The 24,081-nt window shown below is 37.9% G+C and overlaps 2 long non-coding RNA genes across 3 annotated transcripts in view; both read left to right on the top strand.

The window, feature by feature from the left end:
- The window catches only part of LOC145512058 (uncharacterized), a 59,300-nt gene that overhangs the window by 20,744 nt on the left and 14,475 nt on the right, over window positions 1-24,081 (top strand). The gene's annotated exons all lie outside the window — the stretch shown is intronic.
- On the top strand, window positions 974-12,949 carry LOC145512121 (uncharacterized). Its single transcript, XR_014058319.1, has 3 exons — window positions 974-1,330; window positions 12,021-12,104; window positions 12,673-12,949. It is a non-coding gene; the product is annotated as an uncharacterized LOC145512121 (long non-coding RNA).

The following is a 24,081-nucleotide window of genomic DNA, read 5'->3' on the forward strand; positions in this document are numbered from 1 at the left end:
AAGTGTCTTCCTTTAGTAATGCACAGAAGTTAGAAGTACGAAGTAAATAATATTAAAATATATTTCATAATATGTGTGTGTATATTTTAAAATGATTTAAATGTTAATTTCAGGCAAAAACACCTTCAGAGAAACATCCAGAATAATATTTGACCAAATACAAATATCTGGGAACTGTGGCTAGCCACATTGATACATAAAATTATTGATCAAATAATTGATCTATATCAAATGATCAAATAACAAATCCACCCTTGAACAATTTTGTTTATTTGTACTTTATGCTAGAAAGAAGCTATGGTACTGCAGCTGTCCACTTTCAGATTGTATTGGCATGTAATACAGGAGAACCATCTATATACCCAATATGAGTCTTCTTTTCCGGTGTCAGCTGATCATGAGGAACTCTTCATGAGGCCATAGGTGAGCCTGAAGAGAGAGAGTAGTGTAGCAGGAGTGAAGATCATAGACTACTGGACCAGTTCTTCATGTAATTATCTTGTACCCTCAAGGCCTGCTCAGTCCAGATATATATACCACTTCTATTTAATCATAGAGTGCTGCTATACAGGCCCAACTTCATAGTTTGATGGATCAGATAACACCTAGTTCATGACAGGGAGCTCAGATCACAGGGCAACTTGGTGGCCTGTGGTCAAGTGGTCAGACTCTACTGAGGCCTGGGCCTCCCAGGTGGCTCAGCAGTAAGGAATCTGTCTGTAATACAGAAGACATGGGTTTGATCCCTGGGTAGGGAAGATCCCCTGGAGAAAGAAATGGCAGCCCACTCCAGTATTTTTGCCCAGCAAATCCCATGGACAGAGGAGTCTGTGGGCTACAGTCCATGGGGTCACAAAGAGTTGGATAGAACTGAGCATGCATACACACTCTCTCCTAAGGCCCAATAGCTGCCCAAGGCTGCTTCTCAGTAGTTATACATAGAGCATGGCAGGGCTTTGCTCCAGAATCCTAAGGGCCCGCGCTGTGCTTCCCCTAGAGAGCATCACCAAACAACATCCCTAACATTTTAAGAGCAATTAGATCTGTTTCATTATATGACCCAGTTTGCAGAGCACCTTGTACAGCAACCTAAAGACTCAGGAAAGAACTGAGGTTCGAGTCAAAAAGAATCTATCAGCAAAAATTTCTTCGCTGATCTGTCTTTGTTCTATTAAGTCCTTCAACTGGTTCAATGAGGCCCACTTATATTATGGAGTATAACCTGCTTTATTCAAAGTCTAGTGATCAGAAGTAAAATAATTAGAATTGTTCTTTAACAATAAAATTACAGTGGATTGGCAGAATAGATAAGAACATGGAGATTTTAAAGGTAAGGAGATTCTTGAAATACTTAAACGGTTTTAGAGTTGTGTTGAATGTCAGAATAGAGAATAGAAAGGCTATATTCAAAAGTAATTACAATAAATTTGATAAGGTCATTATGTATCAAAATATTTATTAAATATTTGGAATTAAGAAACTCAGAGGAGTGGACCAAGAACCAAATGCAGGTTGATTAATCACTCACACAGAAGTCAGAACTGAACCTATACTTCTTTTCGAAAAAGTTCATTTCCATTAGCTTAAAATGACAAGGGAATGCTTATAGTAACGATTATTTAAAAATTGTTAAACTTAAGACTCATACTGGGAGAAATTTTGTACCTCAGTTTCTGTAAAGAAGATAATCTTAAATATTCCCAGAGACAATCAGAAATTGGTACTATGTGATCTAATGAATGATTAGATTTAGGTTAATATTGCCAACTTATAAATAGATTTAGAATATATTGCATAATTTAGTTTCATTTAAAGACATCAGACTGCTATGCTTTGGTGCATTAGTCAATAAATCTTATTTATATAGGAAAAATATTAAGTTCAATAATCACAAAAGCCAGTGGCTCGTTATATACAGCTGTTGCATTAGCTCAACTGTCTGTTCAACTGCCGTGGAAACATAAGACTGTAAAGGGTTTCAAGAGGTCATATTATCCCTCCCCCTACTCAACTGTGCTGTACATACTATAACAGCATTAGAAATTTAAGATGACTTCCTTTATATCTAAACAACCTCTTAATTTTTTTAACACACTATTCCTATTTTCAGTTGATGTTTGAGTTATATTCACTACTTTTCAATTTTTCTGTCTTATTGGCTTAGAAAACTTTAAAAAGGTCTTCACAAATATAGCTACTCTATTAAGCTAAAAGATTGGATGTTTTGATTTCCAGTTATCATCAACAAAGCTTTATTATATTTCACTCTGGTCTCTTTTGTTTGTTTCTTTCTACAAAGAATTTTACCAATTTCTTCTGCTTTGCCAATTTTTGCAAAATGTGTTTTAATGCTACTTTATAAGATAAAAGTTTGCTGTTTATCATATTAACATTTTTTTAAAAAAACACAAACAGAAAGAAAAAAGATGACTTACTTTTAATTTTTTCAGAGGTAATGGCTCTAAAGTCCAATTACATCATTTTCTCTTTCTAAACACAACTCCTTGACTGATGTGCTTCCCTGGATTGTAAGGAATGATTATTCTTAAATGTCTTATCATAAGGCTTAATAGAGCAAGCGAGAGTACCTTGACATTGATAAATGCAGTTTTTATAGAAAAAGGAAAAAGAGAGTCAAAATAAAAAAGAAAGATAATAGTGACTGCTGGCGCCAAAGAAAACAAAGCTGGTTTGTGGATGTGGGGGCTGTGCAAAATCTGTTTGAAGCCATGCAATCTTTTTCATAATTAGTTTTTCTAGAGAAATAAAATCAGATTCTCTTCAAAACTGCCTTAAGATCAGAACTACCTTAAAATTATAATGGGAGAGGGAAAAATGAACTAACAAGCTGCCAGTGTGAGCACTGGAGTTTAAAGGATAAGAGGAAAAAAATTAGAAAATGTTAATTTGCTACATAAATATGATAACATGTGTTTGCTAATTTTTCATGTCAGTGGAATGCTTTCTTACAAATACTTGAATTTACCCTTAAAATAGTTCTAGAGTAATCTCTTGATGACAAGAGCTACTGCCCTTAATGATAGGGATAAACTTCAATGTTTGAGCAACAGTAAACTTGTGATATTTCATGTACTGAGGTAATGCTTGAAATTTTTTCTTTAAACTATTTTAAGTTAATATTTTTTTCAATGTAAAGCATATACATAGATTCTTTAAAATTATACATTACAGAAAGTTTCATAAGAGCAAGGGTCATGATCTGATCCATTCCTTTCACCTGCTCCTCACAGGCACTTGTTTTCAGTCTTTCCAGATGTTTCTTTTGCTATTTCTGCTCCTAATCATTGTGCTCCACTGCTATTTTTGTCTCGCCAATTGTAGATTTTTCTATTTAACAGTCATGATGGGTGAGAACAAACCCATCTCTATCCTCTTTCACTCTTTCTCATCTTTCCAATATAATTTTAAAGCCATTAAATTTAAACCAGCAATTAGAGTTTTCTTATTATTATCTCTAAAAAATGTTCCCTGAAGAACCAAGTAGTGTACTATATATATATAATTATATTTCTTTTCTTATATATTTCTATTTTCTAGAAGTTAGTGGTTGTTTTATTTTCTTCAAATATTCAGTCATCCATATTTTTGCATTACTTTTTTTTCCACATGCTCCCTCAGATATATAGTATTTTTCAAAGGGTAAAGTCTATCAGTTAATCTGTCTATTTCCATTTTCTCCCAGCTTGCAGTCCCCCTTCCTCCTGCCCCTTTCAACTTGGATGCTCTCAGGGCTCACTGCACTTCCATCATCTTAGGACTTCGCTTTACCGTTATCTTCTGGTGGTTCTTCTCTCTCACACTCCATGTTTTTCTCTTTACTGGTTACATACAGTCCCTATGTATCAGACTTTATTGTGCCTGATTCAATCAAAATCATTTTTCTCATTTGTATATTGAAGAAATTAGAAATATAAGTATTATGTGACTTCAATTAAATTACATGAATATTATTAATCAGAACTGTATGATTTTATTTCATGCTTTCTTCATCATTATTCATATAAAATCAGCAATTTCTCTTTCTGGGAAAATCTCCCTGTTTCTTCATACAGTTCCTCTTAAAATTTACTTTTAGTAAGTAGTTTTTACCCCCAAAATTGCTATTTTAAAATTTACACTTAGTAAGACTATTTCAAAAAGTTTTATAGTACATTTAAAATAATGCTTATTATTTTTAAAAACTTTGTTGTCCTTAGACCACAGCACTTACCTCTCATGTATAAAAGGAAATGCGTTATCTGTATTTCAGTATAAATTATTAAAACCTTGATATAGATATAATAATACTATGGTTGCTTCAGTTATTTTTATTTAAGGAGAAAATTCTGACAGATTATCATAAAATATTCCTAGAAAAAAAGACTGTAACTTCTCAGTATATACTCATACAATGTTTCTCAAGAAAATGTTCTGTTACAACAAATACAGAATATATCTGTGAGAATACATGGGTTGTAGCTTCCTATGCCCAAGCTCTGTGAGCACATGTGTGTGTGTGTGTGTGTGTGTGTGTGTGTGTGTGTGTGTGTGTGCCTGTGCACTCAGTCACTCAGTTCAGTTCAATTGCTTCTTTGTGTCCAACTCTTTGCCACCCCACAGTCTGCGGCACAGCAGGCTTCCCTGTCCTTCACCATCTCCAAGAGCTTACTCAAACTCATGTCCATTGAGTCAGTGATGCCATCCAACCATCTCATCCTCTGTTGTCCCCTTCTCCTCCTGGCTTCAATCTTTCCCAGCATCAGGATCTTTTCCAATGAGTCAGCTCTTATCAGGTGGCCAAATATTGGAGCTTCAGCTTTAGCATGAGTCCTTCCAATGAATATTCAGGACTGACTTCCTTTAGAATTGACTTGTTTGATCGCCTTGCAAGGGACTCTCAAGAGTGTTCTCCAACATCACAGTTTGAAAGCATCAGTTTTTTGGCACTCAACCTTATGAACCAACTATCATATCCATACATGAGTAATGGAAGTCATGTTCAACTTTTGCAACCCCGTGAACTGTAGCCTGCCAGGCTCCTCTGTTCATGGAATTTTTCTGGCAAGAATGCTGGAGTGGATTGCCATTTTCTACTCCAGGGGATCTTCCCCTCAAGGGATTGAACTCATGTCTCTTGTGTCTCTTGCATTGGCAGGCAGATTCTTTACCACTGAGACACCTGAGAAGCCCATGTCCAATCTGTACAGATACACAAATCTTGGGAATGGAAATGAGAAAAAGGCAAATTGGAGTGGTAAAAGAAGTTCTTTGCCCTGGGAAACTAAGATTGGAGAAGCTAAAGCACATAATTTTTATTGCAGTTGGGTTACAGACAGATGAGCATATTCTCCTTGGCTCTAGAGAATAGTGTCTAAAAATGCAAGGATACCTTGTCTTAAGAAGAAGGATCTCTTGAAGTTTGAATAAAAGCTAAAGTAAAAAAAAAATAATAAAAGTAACAAAAAATGCACTCTGTGGAAATAATGGACAGCACATTCATTTGTACCTAAAACATTACTTAATTTACCTAATATTTCATAAAATTTTCTCAAAGTGTAACACTAAGAAAATACACTATACAAATGTTGAGAAGGAAAGAACTGGGGGATGTTTGCCATATATATGGCAAAAAAACATTACTACATGATACACATGTAAAGATACTTGCAAGCAGTTATCAATAATAATGATAATTTAAAAAAGGCCAGTAAATAAGGATATACCATTTCTCCTGATTGATACTTTAACCCACTCTAATTACTGAGGATGTGTGGAAATAATCACTATCATATCCTATTCACCAATGTGGAGACTTGTTCAATCTTTTTAGAATCCAATATGCATAAAAATTAAAAATGTGCATATACTTTGACCTAGCAATTTCACCTCTGCTGGTTTATGCAAAGAAAAATAATTGGAAGCTTACAAAGAAGTACAAAATATTTCTCACAGTATTATTTATGATGTCAAAATAACAACATCAACTAAAATGTCAGCTGAGAAGGATTTGGTTAAATAAATGATATAAATTTATTCAACATAAAATCAGTTCAGTTCAGTTCAGTTGCTCATGTCCGACTCTTTGAGACCCCATGGACTACAGCACGCCAGGCCTCCCTGTCCATCACCAGCTCCTGGAGTTTACTCAAACTCATGTCCAATGAGTCAGTGATGGCATCCAACCATCTCATCCTCTGTCGTCCCCTTTTCCTCCTGCCTTCAAACGTTCCTAGTATCAGGATCTTTTACAGTGAGTCAGTTCTTTGCATCAGGTGGCCAAAGTATTAAAGGTTCAGCTTCAGCATCAGTGAATATTCAGGACTGATTTCCTTTAGGATGGACAGGGTGGATACTACTCTAGCTATAGCAGAAACTGGGAAATAGAATATCTCTTTATCAGCTGCATTACCTTCTATGTAGTTTCTTTTTAGGTAGCAATAAGATGATAATGGACAGTGGATAGGAGAACAAGTATATTTTGCCCCAGATACTGAATACATGGAATGAATTCAGTCCTTCCAATGAACACCCAGGACTGATCTCCTTTAGGATGGACTGGTTGGATATCCTTGCAGTCCAAGGGACTCTCAAGAGTCTTCTCCAACACCACAGTTCAAAAGCATCAATTCTTCGCTGCTTAGCTTTCTTTATAGTCCAACTTCCACATCCATACATGACTACTGGAAAAACCATAGCCTTGACTAGATGGACCTTTATTGGCAAAGTAATATCTCTGCTTTTTAGCATGCTGTCTAGGTTGGTCATAACTTTTCTTCGAAGGACCAAGCGTCTTTTTATTTCATGGCTGCAATCACCATCTGCAATGATTTTGGAGCCCAAGAAAATAGTTTCCACCATTTCTCCATCTATTTGCCATGAAATGATGGGGCCAGATGCCATGATCTTAGTTTTCTAAATGTCGAGCTTTAAGCCAACTTTTTCACTCTCCTCTTTCACTTTCATCAAGAGGCTTTTTAGTTCTTCTTCCTTTCTGCCATAAAGGTGGTGTCATCTGCATATCTGAGGTTGATATTTCTCCTAGCAATCTTGATTCCAGCTTGTGCTTCATCCAATCCAGCATTTCTCATGATGTACTCTGCATATAAGTTAAATAAACAGGGAGAGAATATACAGCCTTGACATAGCCCTTTTCCTCTTTGGAACCAGTCTGTTGTTCCATGTCCAGTTCTAACTGTTGCTTCCTGACCTGTATACAGGTTTCTCAAGTGGCAGTTCAGGTGGTCTGGTATTCCCATCTCTTGAAGAATTTTCCACAGTTTCTTGTGATCCACACAGTCAAAGGCTTTGGTATAGTCTATAAAGCAGAAATAGATGTTTTTCTGGAACTCTCTTGCTTTTTCCGTGATCCAGTTGATGTTGGCAATTTGATCTCTGGTTCCTCTGCCTTTTCTAAAACCAGCTTGAACATCTGGAATTTCATGGTTCATGTATTGGTGAAGCCTGGCTTGGAGAATTTTGAGCATTACTTTGCTAGCGTGTGAGATGAGTGCAATTGTGCAGTAGTCTGAGCATTCTTTGGCATTGCCTTTCTTTGGGATTGGGATGAAAATTGACTTTTTCAGTCCTGTGGCCACTGCTGAGTTTTCCAAATTTGCTGGCATATTGAGTGCAGCATTTCCACAGCATCATCTTTTGAGTTTGAAGTAGCTCAACAGGAATTCCATCACCTCCACTAGCTTTGTTCGTAGCGATGCTTCCTAAGGCCCACTTGACTTCACGTTCCAGGTTGTCTTGACTTCACGTTCCAGGTTGTCTGGCTCTAGGTGAGTGATCACAAGATCGTGATTATCTGGGTTGTGAAGATCTTGTTTGTTTAGTTCTTCTGTGTATTCTTGCCACCTCTTCTTAATATCTTCTGCTTCTGCTAGATCCATACCACTTCTGTCCTTTATCCAGACCATCTTTGCATGAAATGTACCCTTTGTATCTCTAATTTTCTTGAAGAGATCTCTAGTCTTTCCCACTCTATTGTTTTCCTCTATTTCCTTTCGCTGATCACTGAGGAGGGCTTTCTTATCTTTCCTTGCTATTCTTTGGAACTCTGCATTTAAATTGGTATTTCTTTCCTTTGCTCCTTTGCTTTTGGCTTCTCTTCTTTTCACAGCTATTTGTAAGGCCTCCTCAGACATCTGTTTTGCTTTTTTGCATTTCTTTTTCTTGGGGATAATCATGCTCCCTGTTTCCTGTACAATGTCTCGAACCTCTGTCCATAGTTCATCAGGCACTCTGCCTATCAGATCTAGTCCCTTAAATCTATTTCTCACTTCCACTGTACAATCATTAGGGATTTGATTTAGGTCATACCTGAATGGTCTAGTGATTTTCCCTACTTTCTTCAATTTAAGTCTGAATTTGGCAATAAGGAATTCATGATCTGAGGTGCAGTCAGCTCCTGGTCTTGTTTTTGCTGACTGTATAGAGCTTCTCCATCTTTGGCTGCAAAGGGTATAATCAATCTCATTTCGGTGTTGACCATCTGGTGATGTGCATGTGTAGAGTCTTCTCTTGTGTTGTTGGAAGAAGGTATTTGCTATGACCGGTGCATTCTCTTGGTAGAACTCTATTAGCCTTTGCTCTGCTTCGTTCTGTACTCCAAGGCCAAATTTGATTGTTACTCCATGTGTTTCTTGAATTCCTACTTTTACATTCCAGTCCCCTATAATGAAAAGGACACCTTTTTTTGGGTATTAGTTCTAGAAAGTCTTGTAGGTCTTTATAGAACCATTCAACTTCACCTTCTTTAGCATTACTGGTTGGGGCATAGACTTGGATTACTGTCTTACTGAATGGTTTGCCTTGGAAACGAAAAGAGATCATTCTGTTGTTTTTGAGATTGCATCCAAGTACTGTCTTTCAGACTCTTGTGACTATGATGGCTACTCCATTTCTTCTAAGGGATTCTTGCCCACAATAGTAGATATAATGGTCATCTCAGTTAAATTCACCCATTCCAGTCCATTTTAGTTTGCTGATTCCTAAAATGTCGATGTTCACTCTTGCTATCTCTTGTTTGACCACTTCCAATTTGCCTTGATTCATGGACCTAACATTCCAAGTTCTTATGCAATATTGCTCTTTACAGCATCAGACCTTGCTTCCATCACCAGTAACATCCACAACTGAGTATTGTTTTTGCTTTGGCTCTGTCCCTTCATTCTTTCTGGAGTTATTTCTCCACTGATCTCCAGTAGCATACTGGGCAACTACCGACCTGGGGAGTTCATCTTTCAGTGTCCTATCTTTTTGCCTTTTCATACTGTTCAGGGGATTCTCAAGGAAGGAATACTGAAGTGGCAGTGGTTTGCCATTCCCTTCTCCAGTGTACCGCATTTTGTCAGATCTCTCCGCCATGACTAGTCCATCTTGGCTGGCCCTACATGGCATGGCTCATAGTTTGATTGATTTAGACAAGGCTGTGGTCCATGTGATTAGATTGGTAAGTTTTCTGTGATGGTGGTTTTCAGTCTATCTGCCCTCTGATGGAGGGCAGGATAAGAGGCTTCTGAAAGCTTCCTGATGGGATATACTGACTGAGGGGGATACTGGATCTTGTTCTGATGAGCGGGGCCATGGTCTGTAAATCTTTAATCCAATTTTCCGTTGATGGGTGGAGCTGTGTTCCCTCCCTGTTATTTACCTGGGGTCAAACTATGGTTGACATAATGAAGATAATGGTAACCTCCCTCAAAAGATCCCAGGCAAGTACTGCCACAGTCCATGCCCCCAACTCTGCAGCAGGCCACCACCAACCCACGCCTTTGCCTGAGAGTCCTGGATACCCACAGGCAAGTCTCCTGTGGGGTCACTGTTCCTTTCTCCTGGGTCCTGGTGCACAAGGTACTGTTGTGCCCTCCAAGAGTCTATTTCCCAGTGCTATGTAAGTTCTGGCAGCTCTATAGTGGGGTTAATGACGACCTCCTCCAAGAGGACTTATGCCATACCCACACCCAGAGCCCCTGTCCCTGCAGCAGACCACTGCCAACCCCTACCTCCACAGGAGACACTCAAATACAGTTCTGTCTCAGTCTCTGTGAGGTCCCTGGGTCCTGGTGCACACAAGGTTTGTTTGAGCCCTCTGAGCATCTCTGGCAAGAACAGGGTTTGATTCTAAATGCGAATCTGCCCCTCCTACCATCTTGCTGGGACTTTGCCTTTGCCCTTGGATGTGGGGTATCTCCTCACAGCTGCTCCTGTGCCTACCATCTTACTGGGGTTTTTCTGACTTGGGCGTGGGGGCATCTCCTTACAGCTGCTGCTCCTGACCTTGGACATGGGGTAAACATAAAATAAAACATAAAATAAAATTATCAAATATTCACCATATAATTTTTTATTAACCTATGAAATATTCACTATATAATGTTAACTTAAAAAAACAAATTACAAGGTATTTTGGAAGTTTGAGCACATTTGTAGGGAGAAGGGAGAGTATTCCATCCCCATTCCCATATAAGTAAGTCTATGATATTAAGCATGAACTTACTAAAAGTAATTATTTTTGGATTGTTAGTTTTTAGGCTACTTTTACTTAAATTTTTTAATTTCTGTTTTTTAACATGAGAATATGTCACACTTTTATCAAGAAAAAATAATTTTTATATTTTTGAAACATGCACACACAAATACACACATGAATGTCAAATTGTAAGAGTGTTTATAATGAATTGAATTATCTATCCATATTTGTTCTGCTTATTTGAGCAGATGAAGGGAAAAAAAAACTAAATGTTTAAAGCATCTATTTTAAAAACTCATAATGGTTATTAATATTAGAGTATCAATTTTAAAGGTAGCATACTCTACCAAATCATCAATAATAAGACATCCTAAGATATGTTTTTTCTTAGTAACACAGGGAATGATCTATAAATAGTAGTGAAATTCCAATATGTTACTATTTAATCTGTTCAAACACAAAACTAAATAGACTAATAGCAACTTTTCTATGAGGGACTCAGAATAACTATAAACTAGATTTTTAAATGTTTTTAAAGCAGAACATGATTTAAATTAATTAGAATTGGAGAGTTCTAAAGAATGACTTTATGAATTTTGTAAATTAAAGTATATTGACATAACTGACAAATGTGAAGTTTGTCTTACACACAATAACAAAAATATTGAAATTCTCCTGCACATAAACTTAGCAGCAAAATGTCAAATTTACATTAGATTTATTGAGGTTTCAGAATTTTTCAGCTCCACTGAGTTACATTTTATTAAATTATTTGTCAAGTGTCTTTGGTACTGTGTTTTAAAATATTGTTTTAAAAAGTGGATAGAGTTCAGGTGAACAAAGAATAACATTTTAAAATTTAAGCAATAGCAAGAAGTGGGGAAGCATAATTATCATGAACACTGTTCTTTACTGTCCCTGAAAAGTCTCTGAGTCATTCTAATTAGTAAATACATGTGCTTCCAAGTGTGCATTTTTAATAACACATGGAGTGCCAGAGGTCAGCCATTATTTACATAAAAATGGGAACTGAGATGGCAAGGCAAAATCAGATGTTAATACAAAAGGCAAAATGTTAATAAGAGAGGCTTATGAAACAAAAGACATTATCCTAGTACACTGAGTTCTTTTGATAATTTATTCTGTACATTTGTAAGTAGACTCAAATCGCAATTACAAAAAAAGCTATCAAGGGCTTGAAACATCAGGGAGCAATAATGCTCAAACAATGCCAATCTTTATAACTGGAGATAAGCTAGAGGACCCATTGAATATGAAGCCTGTGATCAAGTCACTGAAAATGGATGGGTCATAGACAAATCATGCCAAGTCACATTATTGAGTTAAAGGGTCTGTATATGTAAGGAATAAGTTGGAAGAATACAATGAAGAGTTCAGTAAATATAGAAGCTGAAAATTTCACATGTGGTATTCTATTAAGTAATAGTTTTTCTAAAATTAACATTCTCTTAGAACTTCAACTTTAACAATGTCCTGACCATTTCACTGTCGCAGAATACTGTTTTATTTTTTTCTTACTAAGCCTCTAGATTTGGGAAATACTTTGGCCACTTGATGTGAAGAGCCGACTCATTGGAAAAGACTCGGATGCTGGGAAAGATAGAAGGTAAAAGAAGAGGGTGGCAGAGGATGAGATGGTTAGATAGCATCACTGACTCAATGAACATGAATCTGAGAAAATTTCAGAGATAGTGAAAGACAAGGAAGCCTGGCATGCTGCAGTTCATGGGGTCACAAATAAGAACTGGACATGACTTAGTGACTGAACAATAGCAATATAGAATTTTAGTAAGTGGCCCTAAGCCACTTTTTAAATGAAAAATCTTTTTCTTCTCTAAGTCACTGTGGTGATGATCTTCATTGACCATGGTTTTATAATAACTCCACCCCCCCAAAAAAAAAGATCATGATTTAATTTAGTTATATTTCATAACTTAAAGCGATTTTACAAGTTTCATTAACATAGACTCCCGCTTATTCACATAGTGATATGCTTCAAATCCATTAAAATCTTATTTTGCTTCAATAGTAATTCTATGTTCAAAATGGTAGGTCTAGGAAATAATTATTAATGTGTGAGTATACTTATGATATTATTATTATTATTAAAAAAGAACAAACCACAACAAGCCTCACATCAGTAAACCAAGACTTAATACCTAACCTAATTTCAGTTCCAGCCTCTTACAGCAATGTGACCTTCAACCAGTCATTCTGGAATAACCTGGTCAACACTAGTGAGGTCATCTGCATGACTGACCACAGCCTTTCCCCAAAAGAAGGCGACCTGCCTGAAACAATCCACTCTGTGCTAGAATAATTTCCTTGCCTGCTTCCTTCTGCCTGTAAAAGTCTTCCATTTTGTGTAGCTCCTCAGACTCTTCTATTTTTTTTGCTAGCTGGGATGCTGTGCAGTTCATGAATTGTTGAATAAAATCAAATAGATCTTTACTTTTTACTCAGTTGAATTTTGTTCTTTAACATTATTAAGATTTCCTCTCAGTTCTTGAAGATATGGACTCATTGTTTTTTTTTTCCACTATGCACTGAGCAATAACTATAGCTCAGAAAGTCTCTTAAGAGCATGACATTTCTCATGTACGCCTCCATAGCAATACCAAGTGTTGGGCAGTATTAGTTTTTTTTCCATTTCAGATGAGAGTTCAGAAACTTTAGAGAGCATGTCTAAGGCCTCAGAGTTGGAACTTAAATGCAAAGAATCCACTTCCGGATTTTGCATACAACACCATCACCAAAAAAAAAAAAAAAACAAACACCACCAACTTATACTATTTTTTTTAATACACAGAGTTTAAAAGTTGTAATTAATTTACCCATTAAGTTAAAGCTATCACTATTTCAGATTACTAATGTTTCAATTTTAAAATGCAGGGGTTTTTTTTGTTTTTAGAACTGAATTTATTTAGAAAGGAACACATTACATAGAGTAGGGACCATCTCAGAAGGCCAGAGTGGCCTAAAATGCAGTTTTGAAATGACATTTTAAAAATAATTTTTAATTCAAAATTTTTCCTTTATTAGTATTGTCCCTCTCATTTTTGAAAATTAATATGATTGCATTATATTTTCTTGCATATCTGTTAAGTTGGTTAGTGAATATAAGGTGGATTTGGATTCTGGGTCTGTCAATTATCTGCCTGTTCAAACATGGCAGGTTATATAATTTCTTTTTACATCAGTTTTTTCAGAATAATAGCATCGCATACTTCATAGGGCTTTGAATAAGATTCAAAGAATTAATTCATGTGTAATGTACGTGAAACATACCCCAGCTCACAAAAAGTGCTAGGTAAATATTAGCTTTGTTAAGTGTTAAATGAAATTTTACATTCAGAATTTGTCAAAAACATTTTATTGAGCTAAATATGTTGTAAAGTATCATCCAAAGCATAACAAATTTAACAGTGGGCCAGAAAGTCCCGTATGTTCCTTCAAAATTTTTCTCTTTTCTCCCTCAAATCCAATATTCACAACTACCCTATCACAGCTTACCAAGAAGACAATTAGGACTAATTAAATCACATGCCTTTCCCTCTTCACAAAGGCCATATGAAGTCCCAGGACTCCTGGGTCATCCATCAGAACCTGGTGTGTGTGCTTGCTTAGTCGCTCCATCATGTTCTACTCTCTGTGATCCCATGAACTATAGTTCTCCAGATTCCTCTGTCCATGGAATTTTTCAGGCAATCCTTCTCCAGGGGATTTTCCCAACCCAGGGATTGAACCCTCGTTCCCTGCATCTTTGGCATTGGCAGGCGTGGCTACTTTACCACTGTGCCACCTGGGAAGCTCTCCCCTCACCCAGTTAGAGGTCTGTGCTTCTTATAACCTGACTCCATTTCCCAACCCTTCAAATTCACTCGCCAGAATTCTCCACTCAGTCTGTGTCCCCAGAGAGCTGACGAACATAGGCTACACCAACTCTTTTCTTGTACTTGGCTTCTGATTGGACACAGCCAATGGGAATCACAGAAGACTGGAGAGGTCCCATTCTCTGGTTTCTCCTCTAGTTCCTTCAGGAAAGAAAGAATGTCTGCTGTAACTCTCCCTTCTAGTCCCTTATGTCACTCTCCTCAGCTTTCCCATACAGTCCTGTGTCAGTAAAATCCCTAAGCTCCTATCTTCTGAAATATCCCTTCTGAACTGCTACATCAACTAAAAGGAGGTTCTCCTTTGAGGATGCTGTTACCTCATACAGTAGTGGCAGTTTATCAGACACAGATGCCAGGAGGCGTGGTGTTTATCATCATTTTAGAGTTATGGTCCCTCCATCCTGAAAGTTCCAGTTTTAAGGTTATGCCACAGAAAACAAACCACTTTATACTCCACCGGCGGTTGTATTACCTGCAGTGCTTCCCCTCCATCAGTTCTCACCTGGGGAAATAAAACAAAGTCTGAATAAGTCCAACTAGTGCAGCTAACTTGGCAAGGAAAAAATCACAAAGTTATGATTCCTGATCAGCTTTATTGGATCACCACCAATATTTCAGTCCAGAACTCTTTCCAGAAATCTTACTGTTTCCTCAGTTTATTATCTCTTTTACTTGTGGAGTTTTCCTCTTCTCAACCTCCAATACATCTTTTCCCTTCTCACATTTAAGAAACAGAGTGAACTTTTCTCACATCTCCACCTTAGTATATCAACTTGCACCTTCACTCATTTCCTCTGCCTTTAGTCTTGCTACCCTAAACCACCGATTCTCATCCTCAATCACACTGCCTCTTAAAGATTTCTCGATGTATTTTCATTTATGAAATTATTGAGAGTGAGGGTGATACTAGTTAAAAGTAAATTTGGAGGGAGGGCTGCCAGGTGTGTGTTGTTGTTCAGTTGCTAAGTTGTGTCCGATTCTTTGCCACCCCATGGACTGCAGCACATTAGGCTTCCCTGTCCTTCACCATCTCCCGGAACTTGCTCAAACTCATATTCATTGTCAGTGATGCCATCCAATCATCTCTTCCTCTGCACCCTCTTCTCCTCCTGCTCTCAATTTTTCCCAGTATCAGGATCTTTTCCAATAAATCAGCTCTTTGCATCAGGTGCCCAAAATATTGAAGGCCACTTTCAGCTTCAGTCTCAGTCCTTCTAATGATTATTCAGGGTCAATTCCCTTTACGATTGACTGGTTTGATCTCCTTGTTGTTCAAGAGGCTCTCAAGAGTCTTCTCCAACACCACAGTTCGATTTTCTTCTAATTGGTTGGTGGTGAGATAAGAGGGTGGCGTTCCAGGAATCTCAAGCAGCAACCTTTTGGTCTCACCAGTCTGGGGTCCAGCACTTGTGCTCAGCATGAAGTTATCCTCCTCCACCTGTATGTGGCCCTTTGTTCCTGTAAAAGAACTGAGATATGTATCAGATTGTTACCTATATGCCTTAAAGAGGAACCAGGACCCCGGTCCATCTCTACACTATTGTTTCTTGCCTGTTCCTGCTTTGTTTCTTCATTACCCTGCTCCTGTAACAACTGCCCTTTGGAATTCAGGGAAGGTCTAGAAGGCTGAAGCCTTTCTCCAACAAACAAGAAACAGGGGACACAGAAAGGCATCTGTACTGTGAGGGCCTCCAGGGTCCTGCTTGATTTCAGTATTCCCATTTCTTTGATACTTCTCAATCTGGAGAGAAATGGGTGTGGGAAAAGGAAGAGACTGATGTTTTAGATAGAGGTTAATCATAAGTTTGGCAGAGGAATTCGATTTTGGTTTCACTATTAATTTTCTTCTTTCTGCTGCTGCTGTCACTTCAGTCGTGTCCGACCCTGTGCAACCTCATAGACGGCAGCCCACCAGGCTCCCCTGTCCCTGGGATTCTCCAGGCAAGAACACTGGAGTGGGTTGCCATTGCCTTCTCCAATGCATGAAAGTGAAAAGTGAAAGTGAAGTCGCTCAGTCGTGTTCGACCCTTAGCGACCCCATGGACTGCAGCCTACCAGGCTCCTCCATCCATAGGATTTTCCAGGCAAGAGCACTGGAGTGGGTTGCCATTTCCTTCTCCTTTTCTTCATTCTACTTTACAGTAAAACATCAAGTGTTTTTCACCATTCACTTTTTCTTGATTCTTTCATCTTTTCCCCTCTTGATTCCAGTTCATTTGGGCATTTCTGCCCTTACTATGCCCAAATATCTCTTGTTAAGAACAACAGCACCTTTTCACTGTTAAATCTAGGGTTTTTGCCTTTTCTTTTCTTTTTACAGGACTGTCACAGCTTTTAACTTAATTATTTAATTGTGTGGGCTTTTCTTGTTTTGTTGTTTGGTTGTTTATTAAGTGCTACATGCTGTAGTGCCCTAGGGATCATTCCTCAGACATCTTATCTTCTCATAGTAATTTTATCCAATCTTATAATCTTAATTGTGATCTCTATGAATGTGATTGGTAGAGGTCAAGATGGCTGGATAGCATCACCAATTCAATGGGGATGAACTTGGACAGTGGAGTCCGGTGTGCTGAAGTCCATGGGGACAAAGAGACTTGGACACAACTTAACATCTGAACAACAATAAGATGCATATGATACCAATTTTATTGTTTCAGCCTGAGCCTTTTCCCTCACCTGAAGACTTGCTGTCCAACCAATTAGTAGATACCTATATTTGAAGTCTAACAGACACCTGAACATTGATATGTGTCCAAGTCACAACTTTTAATTCATACCTCAAATCTGTCCCTCATGTACTCTTCTTCAGCTCAATTAATTGCAACTCTCTCCTCCCATTCAGGATAAACACCTGGGGTCATCCTTAACCCCTTTCTCTCACTTTCCATATTCATTCCATTGGTATTTTCTATTGATGGAATCAACAGAAATCTTTGAAATCTATGTTCAAAATATACCCAGAGTCCAATGACTTTTTACTACCTAAGCCATTCTTTCCTTAGAGTTGGCTTCACTTAATTAAAGACTCCTAACTGGTCTTTCTCTTTCCAACTTTGTATCCTATGGTCTATTTTTCACACACCATATAGATTGGACTTTTCAGAATGTAGTTCAGACTATGTCATTCCATATCCTTTCAACCTCACTGAGAGTAAATTTCAAGGTTGTTACAAACCTTGCATGAACTAGCCCTCTGCTTACTTCCTAAAATCACCTATATCCACTTCCTTCTCGCTCATCATTGCTTCAGCCCAGCTGAGTTCTTTGAATCTCCCTGAATTCCTCAAGCATGATCTTGCTTCAGGGCATTTATACATAGTCTTCTCTGCTTAGTAGGTCAGTTCAGTTCAGTTAAGTCACTCAGTCATATCCTACTATTTGCAACCCCATTGCTTGCAGTACGCCAGGATTCCCTTCCATCACCAACTCCCAGAGCTTACTCAACTCATGTTCATTGAGTCAGTGATGCCATCCAACCATCTCATCCTCTATTGTCCCCTTCTCCTCCTGTCTTCAATCTTTCCCAGCATCAGGGTCTTTTCAAATGAGTAAGTTCTTCACATCAAGTGGCTAAATTATTGCAGTTTTAGCTTCAGCATCAGTCCTTCCAATGAATACTAATACTCAGGAAAGATTTCCTTTAGGATTGACTGGTTGGATCTCCTAGCAGTCCAAGGGATTCTCAAGAGTCTTCTCCAACACCACATTTCAAAAGCATCAAAAATACAGAGCTCAGTTTTCTTTATAATCCAACTCTCACATCGATACATGACTACTGGAAAAACAAAAGCTTTGACTAGATGGACCTGTGATGGCAAAGTAATGTCTCTGCTTTTTAATATGCTGCCTAAGTTGGTCATAGCTTTTCTTCCAAGGAGCAAGGGTCTTTTAATTTCATAGCTGCAGTCACCATCCATCTGTAATGATTTTGGAGCTGGAAAATATAAACTCTGTCACTGTTTCCATTGTTTCCACATCTATTTACCATGAAGTGATGGGACCAGATGCCATGATCTAAGTTTTCTGAATGTTGAGTTTTAAGCCAGCTTTTTCACTTTCCTCTTTCACTTTCATCAAGAGACTCTTTAGTTCTTCTTCACTTTCTGCCATAAGGGTGGTGTCATCTGCATATCTGAGGTTATTGATATTTTTTGCAGCAATCTGGATTCCAGCTTGTGCTTCAGCCAATCCACCATTTCACATGATATGCTCTGCACGTAAGTTAAATAAGCAGGGTGAAAATATACAGCCTTGACATACTACTTTCCCTATTTGGAACCAGTCTCTTGTTCCATGTCCAGTTCTAACTGTTGCTTCTTGACTTGCATACACATTTCTCAAGAGGCAGGTAAGGTGGTCTGGTATTCCTATTCCTTTACAAATTTTCCACAGTTTGTTATGATCCACACAGTCAAAGGCTTTGGCATAGTCAATAAAACAGAAGTAGATGTTTTTCTGGAGCTCTCATGCTTTTTCAAATGATCCAACAGATGTTGGCAATCAGATCTCTGGTTCCTCTGCCTTTTTTAAATCCAGCTTGAACATCTGGAAGTTCATGGTTCATGTACTGTTAAAGCCTGGCTTGGAGAATTTTGAGCTTTATTTTACTAGCGTGTGAGATGAGTGCAATTGTGCGGTAGCTTGAGCATTCTTTGGCATTGTCTTCCTTTGGGATTAGAATGAAAACTGACCTTTTCCAGTCCTGTGGCCACTGCTGAGTTTTCCAAATTTGCATGTTGAGTGCAACAGCTTCACAGCAACGTCTTTTAGGATTTGAAATAGCTCAACTGGAATCCCATCACCTCCACAAGCTTTGTTCATAGTGATGCTTTCTAAGGCCCACTTGAGTTCACATTCCAGGTTGTCTGGCTCTAGGTGACTGATCACACCATCGTGGTTATCTGGATCATGAAGATCTTGTTTGTATAGTTCTTCTGTGTATTCTTGCCACCTCTTCTTAATATCTTCTGCTTCTGTTAAGTCCATACCATTAGCATTTCTGTCCTTTATTATGCCCATCTTTGCATGAAATATTCTCTTGGTATCTCTAATTTTCTTGAAGAGATCTCTAGTCTTTCCCATTCTATTATTTTCCTCTATTTCTTTTCACTGATCACTGAGGAAGGCTTTCTTAATTCTCCTTGCTATTCTTTGGAACTCTGCATTCAAATAGGTATATCTTTCCTTTTCTCCTTTGCTTTTTGCTTCTCTTCTTTTCACAGCTATTTGTAAGGCCTCTTCAGACAACCATTTTTGCCTTTTTGCATCTTTTTCTTGGGGATGGTCTTGATCACTGCCTCCTGTACAATGTCATGAACCTCCATCCATAATTCTTCAGGCAACCTGTCTATCAGATCTAATCCCTTGAATCTATTTCTCACTTCCTCAGTATAATCATAAAGAATTTGATTTAGTTCATACCTGAATGTTCTAGTGGTTTTTCCTACTTTCTTCAATTTAAGTCTGAATTTGGCAATAAGGATTTCATGATCTGAGCCACAGTCGGCTCCTGGTCTTGTTTTTGCTGACTGTATAGAGCTTCTTCATTTTTGACTGCAAAGAATATAATCATTCTGATTTCAGTATTGACCATTTGGTGATGTCCATGTGTAGAGTATTCTCTTGTGTTGTTGGAGGAGGGTGTTTGCTATGACCAGCGTGTTCTCTTGACAAAACTCTATTAGCCTTTGCCCTGCTTCTTTCTGTACTCCAATACCAAATTTGCCTGTTACTCCAGGTATTTCTTGACTTCCTACTTTTGCTTTCCAGTCCCCTATAATGAAAAGGACATCTTTTTTGAGTGTTAGTTCTAGAAGGTCTTGTAGCTCTTCATAGGATTCTTCAACTTCAACTTCTTCAGCATTACTGGTCAGGGCATAGACTTGGATTACCGTGATATTGAATGGTTTGCCTTGGAAATAAACAGAGATCCTTCTGTTATGTTTAAAATTGCATCCAAGTACTGCATTTCAGACTCTTTTTTGACTATGATGGCTACTCCATTTCTTCTAAGGGATTCTTGCCCACAGTAGTAGATATAATGGTCATCTGAGTTAAATTCACCCATTCCAATCCATTTTAGTTTGCTGATTCCTAAAATGTTGACACTCACTCTTGCCATCTCCTGTTTGACCACTTCCAATTTGGCTTGATTCGTGGACCTAACATTCCAGGTTCCTATGCAATATTGCTCTTTATATCATCGAACTTTACTTCCATCACCAGTCACATCCACAACTGGGTGTTGTTTTTACTTTGGCTCCCTCTCTTCATTCTTTTTGGAGTTATTTCTTCACTAATCTCTAGTAGCAGCTTAGTAGAGAAGCTACCCTTCTATCCAGAGGATGTTTTCTGTGGTTGGGGATGTCACTTTCATAGAGAATCATTCCCCAATCACTCTAAATAAAAAAGCAGTAATCCTTTCTAGTCCTCTGATTTGGTTTTTGTATATCCTGGTAATCATTTGACCTTTTCTGTATTTATTAATACTTATTTGTTCATTAGCCCTTTCATTCTTTAGAATGAATGCCCTATTTGGGTAAGGGGGTACTGTATGGTAAGGTCACTCAAGATGTCTGTGTTCTTGGTCTCTGTCCATTCCCTGCTGATCAGTGCCTGCTTTACCTACACACTAATCACATAACTGATCTTCCTACATATTTGCCCCAGGCCCCAGATAATGACTGTTATAACTTTAGATCAGAAATTTCCACAGTGCTTATCAAGATGGGGGTGGGGATGCCCCCTGCTGGTTTCCCTGATAACTGATGAGCAAATCTAATGTCAATTCCCACTGTAATTGTCAAGCTCTCCTTTCCTTCCCCCAGAATCAAAGACTGTCACCTTGTCTTGCCCACTGTCTGCTGCACATAGTGGGGTGTCATTGTAGGACCTTGCTTCAGACATGTAAGATCTCCCCTTGCCATCCTTTAAACTATTAACATTTATCTCTATTGCTGACTCCAGGCTCTTTCTTTGAACTTGAGGCTGTGCAAGTACAGGTCTTGCTGGCCTGCAGGGTGCAGCCCAACAGCATACCTTAACATGATAGTTTCCACAATGACTTGTCAAATGAAAAGAATAATCTAAATTAATAATTTTTTAATCTTCATGTGTTTAAAATTTATCTTTATTCATTTAAGCTTGCTAATTAACCAGCATATCTTCTTTGCTTTCTAATTCTTAAACTGATAAGAAGTAGATTTTTCTTATTTGATAAAAACCTGTGAAATCAAAGTCTGAATTAAGAACATTTTAGCAAAATTCTTTTAAGATTTTCTCAGCCTTTAAATTTTTAGATATATGTTAATTTCAGACTCACCTACAGAGAAAATAAGCACTCACCTAGATTCTGAAGTTCATTCCAAACAAACAGAGAATGAGAGAAATGCCAAGGGCTATTAGAAAAGATCCCCTAGCCGCTAATGGCCTCAGGCTGTAAGATGAAGGGCATGGCTTCAACATTAGAGTGTCCACTAAAATTAATTATTTTTTGACATATTCCATGCTTACAGCAGTAACTGAAAGAACTCCATAATTGGCTAATAAGTAGATTCAAGGAGCTTTGGAAATACAATGGACACATGGAAGAATGATAATTATAATTATATACGTTTATTGTATTAACTTGTGTATATTACCTTAGAGACATTTGAAAACTTGAAATGAATTTCTAACACCTACTTACCTATGACTTTGGGCAAATTACTTAAAATTTCTGAGCTTATATTTCCTAATTTGCACAATGGAGATAGTAACAAACCCACCTCACTTGGTTGTTGTGAGGAATAAATGACAATACATATGAAATACTTTGAACAACATCTGTGTAGGCAAAGAGAAACTTTCTTTCAACCTTCTTAAGGGTTCCTGGCTGGGTCTTAAAATTAAACTGACAAAGACATTAATATGAGAAAAGCAGACACATTTCATTGAGTTTTTATATGTACATGGGGGCTTTCACAAGAGAATGAAGACCTTAAGAAGTGACTAGTTGTTGTTCATCACTCAGTCCTGTCCAACTCTTTGTGACCCCATGGACTACAACACACCAGGCTTCCCTGTCCTTCACCATCTCCCAGAGCTTGCTCAAACTCATGTCCATTGAGTTGGTGATGCCATCCTACTATTTCATCCTCTGTCATCCCCTTCTCTTCCTGCCTTCAATCTTTCCCAGCTTCAAGGTCTTTTCAAATGAGTCAGTTCTTCACATCAGGTGGCCAAAGTGTTGGAGCTTCAGCTTTACATCGGTCCTTCCAATGAATATTCAGGACTGATTTCCTTTAGGATTGACTGGTTTGATCTCCTTGCAATCCAAGGGACTCTCAAGACTCTTCTTCAGCACCACAGTTCAAAAGCATCAATTCTTCGGTTCACCCTTCTTTATGGTTCAATAAGTGACTAGAGGAGACAATAAGTAAAAAAAAAAAAAAAAATTGTGAAGAATTGACAAGACAAAGTGATTTGGGCTAGGGATGGTGAAATTAGGGTTAGGTAGTTCCTTATCTTCCTTAAGTAGGAAAAAATAGGTTAGTTTAACAAGATTTGCTTGAAGATTCCTCTAGTGCCATCTCTGAATAATAAGGGATATCTCCAGTAAAAGGAAAATTTATTTCTTGCCTTTAGGCAGAAAAGGGGGGCTTTTTCTGTGTTTACTCCTTGCTCACTCTGCTTAAAACAATTTTTACAACAAAAAGGCGTATTTTGGGGTAACATATTCTGGTTTCCTTCATCTAGTATATAATAAGTTAGCAACATGAATTATGAGGTTGGTGCAAACATAATTTAGTTTCAAACCATTAAATTAAATCATTATAACTAGGCTCAAGCACATCTTTATTAATCAAAAGAGGAACCATTACAATCAACACACTTTTGCTGAAAAGTATGTTTATTCCTGTAGCATAAAAAATCCATGCTTTGGGATTCAACAAACACTTTGGAAAGCACTTTCTTCTTCCTGCTGGTTGTGGAAGCATTTTCCTTGTAAGAATTTGTTGAGCTGCTTAAAGTAGTGGTAGAGGGTTGGTGACAAGTCAGGTGAATATGGTGGATGAGGCAAAACTTTGTAGCCCAATCCATTCAACTTTTGAAGTGTTGGTTGTGTGATGTGCAGTTGGGTGTTGTCATGGAGAAGAATTGGGCCCATTCTGTTGACCAATGCCATCCGCAGGTATTGCAGTTTTATGTGCATATCATTGATTTGTTGAGCATATTTCTTATATATATTGGGTTTGTTGGGGTTCAGAAAGCTGTAGTGGATCAGCAGACCACCAAACAATGACCATGACCTTTTTCGGGTGCAAGTTTGGCTTTAGGAAGTGCTTTGGAGCTTCTTCTCAGTCCAACCAGTGAGCTGGTCATTGCCAGTTGTCGTATCCACTTTTCACTGCACATCACAATCTGATCAAGAAATAGTTTATTGTTGTTGCATAGAATAAGAGAAGATGGCATTTCAAAAAGATGATTTTTTGATTTTAGGTCAGCTCACGAGGCACCCATTTATCAAACTTTTTCACCTTTCCAATTTGCTTCAAATGCCAAATGGGAAGCAAATTCCATTTGCTTCAAATGGGATCTTGAGATCCCATCTCAAGAGATGGGTCTAACATTGACACTGTCTGATGAATGAAAGCTCTAAGATGTGAAAGGGCCAGGTTCAGATGGAATCTGACAGTAAATGCTGTT

Source organism: Giraffa tippelskirchi, chromosome 1 (assembly GCF_054371585.1).
Source record: "Giraffa tippelskirchi isolate mGirTip1 chromosome 1, T2T-mGirTip1v1.2.pri, whole genome shotgun sequence".
Lineage (NCBI taxonomy): Eukaryota > Metazoa > Chordata > Mammalia > Artiodactyla > Giraffidae > Giraffa > Giraffa tippelskirchi.